This window comes from Dipodomys spectabilis, unplaced genomic scaffold, assembly GCF_019054845.1.
Source record: "Dipodomys spectabilis isolate Male_0828 unplaced genomic scaffold, ASM1905484v1 ptg000268l, whole genome shotgun sequence".
Lineage (NCBI taxonomy): Eukaryota > Metazoa > Chordata > Mammalia > Rodentia > Heteromyidae > Dipodomys > Dipodomys spectabilis.
The window spans coordinates 4,298,155-4,304,819 of NW_024870945.1; the positions used below are offsets into that span (position 1 = coordinate 4,298,155).

The following is a 6,665-nucleotide window of genomic DNA, read 5'->3' on the forward strand; positions in this document are numbered from 1 at the left end:
CCTTCTCCAATTTTTTCCCTCTTCCCTGCCAACGCCCCCCCCCCAAGATTATTTCCAGCATATTGTCTTGTGAGTATCACAGTTTCATAGGTTACTCCTTTGACCTTTGTCTCACCATTTAGTTTTTTCTCTTTCCATTCCCAAGTTAAGATCAACATATTTACAATACCCAGGGCATCAGATTAAAATACAGTGTCTTCAGGCAATAAACCATAGGTGGGGAAAACACAAAAGGGTAAAAACAAACCACGTAGTATATTAGGAACAACAAAACGTTAAATCAACATTTGTTGATTTAACTTTGAATCACCTTATAGAGTCTTATGTACATAGATATTGAGCAATTCTGCTCAACTATTAATATTATCCTTGATGTACACAATAATGTTCCCCTATTACCCAGTAATCCCACTTCTGGGCATTTACCCTAGTGACCACAAACAAGGCCACACTAAAGCTACCAGCCCAATTATGTTTTAATACAGTAGTATTTACCCTAGTTAAGATATGGAATCAACCCAGATGCCTCTCAGTAGATGAATGGATCAAGAAAGTGAAAAACACACACAAACACATACACACACACACACACACACACACACACACACACACACACACACACACACACACACCAGAGAGGTATACGTACATGCAATACTATGCTATCATCAGAAAGAAAGGTACCACCTCTTTTTAAGGAAATGGAAGATCTTGGAAAAAAAATCATATTAATGAAGTAAACTAGACAAAGAAACATAGGTCCCATGGTTTCCTTTATTTGCAATAATTAGTTTACACCAAGGATAATATCATGTATTTTAATTTGACATTTTGTTCTATATTGAGCATGCAACATTATTGGTATATTGCTTGTTATTATTTCTGCAAACAGGCAGGTATATTTAAAGAATAATGTTCATCTTATCCATTACTGAAGGAAGCACAACAAAAGGAGAGTAACCCCTACTCAGAAGAACAACTCCTACTTACTTAGCTTCATTCCTTTTTTTTATTGTGAAAATAATGTACAGAGGGGTTACAATTACATGGGCAAAAAAATGAGTACATTTCTTATCAAGCATTGTAGCCTCCTCTTTTATTTCCCTTTTCCATCTCTTCCCATCCTCCCCCCGCCCCCCCAAGCATCCCTGCTTCCCCACCACACCAAAATTGTAAAGTTCGTTTTCGACATAACGAGTTGTACATTTCATTGTTGCAATGGGTCCAACTGTATCCCTATTTAAACGATTTGTTTTTCCCCTTCCCCTCCACAAATTATACCGACATCAAATACAGTGAAAGCAGGGGTTATACTGTGTGAGAGGGACATACAAAGCAACAAATAAATAGTTTTAAAAATGTGTTAGAAACAATCGCATGAAAGAAAAAAAATGAATAAATATTTTAGGGTTTATTTCCCTAACACCACCTTATCTGACCTTTTCTGCTTGACTCAGACATATACTAGATATTGTAAATAAGAGAAACCATGTAAGGCCAGTCTTGTCCCCTGTATCCTCATATTGTACATTACAACTCTATACCGGTTCATCCTATATATGTACTATCTTCTACATTGTGACCTAAATGCAGCAATTCCACATTGCTTTACTTTTTAAAAATTTCTCTCTTAATATTTGATGTTGATGTGTGTGTGTGTGTGTGTGTGTGTGCGTGTGTGTTTACAAGGATCAGAAGACAATATTTTTCTTCATTTAGAATACATCTTTCAGTTCATTGTAAGTTGTGGCTAATGGGAGAAGTCTCTTGCTATTTTAAGGATGAAACAGAAAAAGGTATTTGTGCATGTACCGCAGTTGCTTTATTAGTCTGTAGTTGAACACTGAACTTCGATTTATATCTTGGCTGTTGTTGTGAATGATAAGTACAATGGACTGCAGATATATTTGAGTTACTCATAGAGAAATAATCACATGATTGGTGGGGCAGATGATATTTCAACATTGGAGTTCTTTAGAAAGCTGTGTATTACTTTCTACAAGGAGAATACTAACCTGCATTTTGTTGAAGACTGTAGAAAATTTCCTTTTCTCCACACTTTCAGCATTATTACCTTTGTTAAAAGGTAATAAAGGGCAGGTTTTTATTATCTTCAGTACTCCAGACTGGCCTTAGACTTAAATCCAACCTCCTAAGTGCTTGGAATTAAAAGCCTTTACCACCACACCCGATTCCTTTCATTTTTTTGATAAAAGTTACAATAATTATGAAGTAGTATCATAGTAATTTTGAGTTACATTTCTCTAATGACTTCTGCTCAGAAAGAATTAAACCAGCATAGAAGTGGTATTAAAGAACTTTGTAAACCCACTGGAAATTTTCAGGGCTTTAAGGAGAACATGTCGATTCAGAACTTTTGTCCACTTTTAATCAAGTTTCTTGTTAATCTCATCTTCAATCTTTCTATACAAAATCAATAATTAATTCAAGGTATTAGAAAGGAACAATATTAAGCAACTCCTAACATTTTCAATTTTAAATAACATGATATTGCTTAATGATTTTCTGTTTATGCTTGAGACTATATAACTCACTTTAGTCAGACCTTTTACAAGGCTGTATGCATTTTATTTATTTCACATTGATTGTTCTTTCCAAAGACTACGTGTCTAATTTCCTTGTTTTCTTTCAGTCTCAAGTAGTTCAGATGTCAAATGAAGAATAAATGGACAGAAGCAAACAAAAAATAATATATTTCCCCTCATCTGATGATGCCTTTACAAGAATGAGGAAAGAGTTCATCCAAGGACCTATGATAGGACATCAAAAAGAGAATCCATTCTTCTAGGTCTTTCTTAACTTTGCAATGTAACTTAAATGATGTAAAACACAATATAATGCTCAGATACTTTTATGTTTTATCAGTTTTGAACATTTTCATATGGACTTCACCTCAGTCTACAACATTCCTTCATTATTTTGTCCTGATATTTTTACACTATCAAGACATAAGGTAACAAGTTTGATTTACAGCATGAGAAATAATCCACCTGGCTTCCTTGGAAAAAGAGCATGATCAATAGATAACATTACTTCTGTTTGCTCACTATATGCAATGGTTTCTGTAATATTTATTGCATTCTTTTTAGTATTTAAAAAAAACTGCTGGCTAAACTCAAAACTCATTCATGGAGGTTTTTGTTAAGTATTTCACAAGTTTTATTTTCCTTAATTCTTAAGATAACATTTTCTATAATGCTAATGTTATTACCATTTTAGTGTTGGGAAAAATTGTAAGTAAAGGCAGTAAGTGCATGGCCCAAACACAAACTGTGAGGAAGGAAATGAGTCAGTTTCCAAAAGTCTTTCAGCAATACACAAAAGGTAGGTAAAATCTCTCCATTCTCTTACACTCTATTCAATGTTCATATTGTCCAAGAAATAATACCATAGCAATTATTGCCTAAGGTGATTGTTTTCTGTTACATTTTGTCTTCAACACAGACAGTGTTGGTGACATTGGGTTATCATGCACAGAGCTGAGCTTATAAGAGAGACAAATATATTCTGTCCCATTTTTCCAGGATTCATTTTACAAAGTACTAAACTTTAAATATCATCACTTAATTTCTTAAGAATCCAAAAAATGAAAAAAGTTCACAAATAATAACTCCAAAATGCTTTAAAAGTAGGAGATGACAAAAGAGGCCCCCGTGAAGTAAACTTTCTTCTACTTTTAAAATTATTCTGAAAGTCTTGTGCTGGTTGGTCACAACTGTAATCCTAACTACTCGGCATATTTACTCAGGAGCCAGAGATCTGTGGATAACAGTGGAAGCCAATCAGGGCAAAATACATTCATGAGATTATTATTCAAAATTTCAATGAGCTAGCAAAGGGCCAGGAATGGAGATGTAGCTCATATAGTAGCTCATCAATCTAGAGAGGAAAGGCCTAGCAAGACTTTTAAGCCCTTTTTTCAAACTGTGAGCACACCAACATACATGCAAGTGCATGAGAACACGTGCACGTGCACACACACATTCATTCAAAATGCCTTCATATCAGTGTTTTGCATTAATTTCTTTGTTAACCATATTATCTGAGTAAAATAAAAGAAATAAACTCTTTCATCTCAGAACATTTTCATATTTTTTATTTTAAAAATACTGTACAGAGAGGTCACATTTACATGAGCAAGTAATGAGTACATTTCCTAACAAGCATTGTTACCTCCTCCTTTATTTTCCCTCTACCGTCCCTTCCCGCCAACCTCTACAAGTACACTCCCCTCCCCCGTTCCCCTGCCTAAATTGTAAAGTTCAGTTTTCAACATAGTGTCTTGTGCATCTCATTGTTACAATGGGTCAACCTGAATCCATATTTAAGCATTTTGTTTTTTTTCTTCCCCTCCCCAAATTACAGGAGCTTATATACAAGAGGTGGGCACACCAAATTCAAATACAGTGAAAACAGGGGTTATAGCATGGGGGAGGAACATATAAAGAAACAAAAAAATCACATAGCCTGTTATAAGTACGTTAGAACAATAGCAATAAAGAAAAAAAAAACTTGTGTTCCTATTTGGGGATTGATTTCCCTTAACAACATCTTATCTGGTCATATGTGTATAGATTTTGACCTTTTCTGCTTATCCCAGACATATATTAGCTATTAACAATTAGGGAAACTCTGGGACCTATGTTTCTTTGGACTTGGCTTACTTCACTTAACAATTTCTTTTTCCAAGTCTTTCCGTTTTCTAACAAATTGGGCCATGCCATTCTTTCTTATGGAGGCACAGAATTTCATTGGTATAAATAGTACATTTTCTTGATCTATTTATCTGATGAGGGGCATCGGGGTTGGTCTTATATCTTAGCTATCTTAAACAATACTGCAATAAATATAATTGTGCTGGTAGTTTTAGTACCGTCTTGTTTGTGATCTTTTGGGTAAATGCCCAAAAGTGGGATTGCTGTGTCATAGGGGAGTTCTATGTGGAGTCTTTTGAGGAACCTCCATACTACTTTCCAAAGTGGTTGAACAAGTTTACACTCCCACCAAGAGTGCAGTACAGTTCCCTTGTGGTCACATACCCTCCAGCATCTGTTGTTGTAAAAGTATGGAATGGTACAGGAATTTGCCTGTCATACTTGCACAGGGGCCATTCAAATCTTCTCTGTATCGTTCCAATGTTAGAGTACGTGATGCTGAATAGAGCATAGAACATGTTTTATACATAAAGTGTAATTGATTTTCTTAAACTAGACAATTCAACAAAAAGTAAGTTTAAAACAATTTTCATGAAATTTTAGAGCCATGTACTTCTTACATAAGCACACATTTAAGAATAAAGTCAAGAATGACATGTCAAAAACAAAATAATTCCAGATATTTATTGTTCAAGAGATGTGCAGGTGGAGGAATTCAATTATTCTATACAAGGCACCTGTGATAATGAACACTGCAGCAAGTGTTAAGTTTTGTTAAAAGTTTTAATGGTTTAAATATATTTAATTTTGGGAATTTGCTTATATATGCTAAAACTAGGACTGTTTGGCAGGTAATAAAACTTTTCGATAAAGTATTTAAGATTTATGTTAACAGACATATGCTACTATGTATGTATATTTCAGAGTTTATAGAAACATTACTAATGAGAAGTTGCCAAGTCTTTGTGTAAAGGAGCAGAATAAAGAGTTAAGACTTTGTTAACTACACAGTTTCTGTTAAAACTATAAGGCTTCCTTATTTTATTTTATGTTTTTTAATTTTTTGGGGGTACAGTCGCGGGGCCTGAACTATGGGCCTGGGCACTCTCCCTCAGCTCTTCAGCTCAAGGCTAGCGCTCTAACACTTGAGCCACAGCGCCACTTCCGGCTTTTTTCTTTTTGCTTATGTGGTGCTGAGGAATCAAACCCAGGGCCTCATGCATTCAAGGCAAGCGCTCTACCAGTGAGCTACCTTCCCAGCCCCTGGCTTCCTTATTTTATATGTTAGCGAGGAACAAATGATGATATAAACCATATAGAAATGATTAGATGAGCCATAAATAGTAATCTTAGTGGGTAACTTGAAAGATTACTCATAACCTAAAAACCTCTTTTTGAATATCATAATCTTAGCCCATTTTAAATGTACAGGAATATGAGAAAATTGTAAAATCTAATAGTTAGTACCCTTCAAATACTGAAAACACTGATAATTATTTTAGTTTTATTTTAATCATTAATATTTTGTTATTGGTTTTCCTTATTTGTAGCATTGTTTTCCTTGTAATATAATACAACTTTTTGAAAGTCATCAATATGAGGTACTTTGAGAAGGTTACTGGGATGGCCAAACCATTTTTTATAGGGCATATGAATTTACAAAGAGGAAAATTAAGAACAAAATATTAATTTTAAAAATGATTAAGTAGAGTCTGAATCAGGAGTGTTGATAAATACCCACACCTAAAATCTTAGCCCTAGGCTGAAGCATTGGTATTACAGAGTTGAGGCCACAAAAGTGAGAGACTGTGTTTTGTTTTGTTTTATATTTTGATTTTTCTGGTCATGGGGCTTGAACTCTGGGTCCTAGGTGCTCTCCCTCAGCTCCGGGCTAGCACTACCACTTGAGCCAGAACACACTTCCATCTTTTTCTGCTTATGTCATGCTGAAGAATCAAACCCAGGGCTTCATGCATGCAAGGCAGGCAC

The 6,665-nt window shown here is 34.9% G+C and overlaps 1 non-coding gene across 1 annotated transcript; it reads right to left on the minus strand.

The window, feature by feature from the left end:
* Positions 1–5,080: 5,080 nt before the first annotated feature.
* LOC122125954 lies at positions 5,081–5,187 on the minus strand. Its single transcript, XR_006150814.1, has one exon. It is a non-coding gene; the product is annotated as a U6 spliceosomal RNA (small nuclear RNA).
* Positions 5,188–6,665: the final 1,478 nt, after the last annotated feature.